Here is a 1555-nt window from a genome sequence, read left to right as displayed (position 1 = left end):
CAACTCCAGTCAACAGTTTTACTTGGGTTAAACGGGAATCTTTGGCAAGTCAGGCAAACTCATTAAAATAACCTGCAATCCTGTTTCCAAAGGCCACCTGGCAGGATGGCATGGGCCTTTTGATCACCAGTCGGGAACGTCTTGGCTTAATGACTGGGGAGACTCTGCACCGTGAATGAGATTCTCTTTCCCAAGCAACTGCACCTCGAACAGCCAAAAGATTGAAACTCTAACTTCTCCAGTGATTGTCTTGCTAGTTCTTGATATTCAAACAAACCAAAAAAAAAGAAAAAATCGCCTTTGTATCGTTATTTAGGTGGGTTTAAGGTTTTGAAGCCATACGGCCAAAAATATCTTTAACTTAAATTCACATTTTACTACACAAAACTTCCCTGCTCTTCCAAGTCATTTACTGGCTGATGAAGTTATTTTACCATTAAAATGTGAAAAACAAAAAAGGCAATCATACTACATTTTCGTAGTGGTTCAGAAAGTTTCATGTTTTTATGCAACTGCTCTTTCTTTCTGTAGTAAAAGTATGAATAAAACCTTTGCAGGCATATGAACATCCCTACCCTGAGTCACTTCGATAAATACAGTGGAATTTTCCAGTGGATTCTGTAAATGGCCAAACGAAAATGTGTCCTTTCCGAGACCCGACACGGAGTTTCTTGTGCCTGCGGACTCCAGCTAGTCTCCCAGGACCCAGACGCTTCCGCACTTCCTGCGCTCGCGGCAGCACCTGAAGTTTTGCCGTCTCGGCACAGGCCCCCACCCACAGGCCCGGCTCCCCGTACAAAAGCTGGACCCCAAGAGGCACTAATTAGTTTTAGGAGAAAAGCTGGCACAACTGACTAGTTTTCAATCGAAAAATTTTATCAAATGTTCCCTCCGATTTTCAAAGCAGGAAGGCCCTGAGCGTACCCGTCTGGGTTTGCATAGGCGCACAGACCGTGGGCCGGCCAAGGAGGAAGGGCTGCATCCTCCACTCTCTCAGCGCCTTCTCCCCTTCCACGCCGCCTTCCCAAGCCTAAAGGAGCGTTCCGACGGCCCCAGCGGAGAGAGCGCGCGGCCACACCTACCTGGGTCAGGTGAGGCTAGGGCGGGGTGCGGGTCTCCGGGGACCGGACTGGCGCGATCCAGGCGGCAGCTCTGGGCGCAGCGCCGAGCAGCCCCCTCCTCCTCGCTGCTCCCGCCGCCGGAGTCGCCTCAGTCGCCCAGTGCACAAAGCTTCCTCATTTTGGGCAACTTCCTTAACGCTCCCGGGCAGGCCCCGCACTTCCTCCCGGCCGCCGCGCTCCACCGCCCCGGGACCGCCCCGCCGCCGTGCGCCGCGAGCGCCCAGTGTGCCGCATGCGCCCCCAGCGCCCAGGGCAGGGCAGCGGCGGCCGGAGCGCGCGGGAACCCAGCCCGCGGGGTTGGCCTACGAGGCGGAAGGCCGGAGGGGAGAAGAAAGAGGAGCCGGGTGGGCGCTCCTTGCCAATTCCCGGGCGCAGACGGCCCGGACAAGGGGACTTCATACCAAAACAGGGCGCGCGGCCAACAACAGGAGCCT

General features: G+C 55.0%; 1 protein-coding gene across 2 annotated transcripts in view; it reads right to left on the bottom strand.

The window, feature by feature from the left end:
- The window catches only part of SYK (spleen associated tyrosine kinase), a 95050-nt gene extending 93792 nt beyond the window's left edge, over positions 1 to 1258 (bottom strand). Inside the window, exon 1 of one of the 2 annotated variants that reach the window (XM_036856857.1) lies at positions 1083 to 1258. The gene's annotated coding sequence lies outside the window, so the exon portion shown is untranslated. The remainder of the gene's footprint in view (positions 1 to 1082) is intronic. The other variant, XM_036856858.1, reaches the window with a different exon arrangement.
- Positions 1259 to 1555: the final 297 nt, after the last annotated feature.

Source organism: Balaenoptera musculus, chromosome 6 (assembly GCF_009873245.2).
Source record: "Balaenoptera musculus isolate JJ_BM4_2016_0621 chromosome 6, mBalMus1.pri.v3, whole genome shotgun sequence".
Lineage (NCBI taxonomy): Eukaryota > Metazoa > Chordata > Mammalia > Artiodactyla > Balaenopteridae > Balaenoptera > Balaenoptera musculus.
Note: the sequence above shows the minus strand (reverse complement) of the source record. Positions and strands in the feature narration are given on the sequence as shown.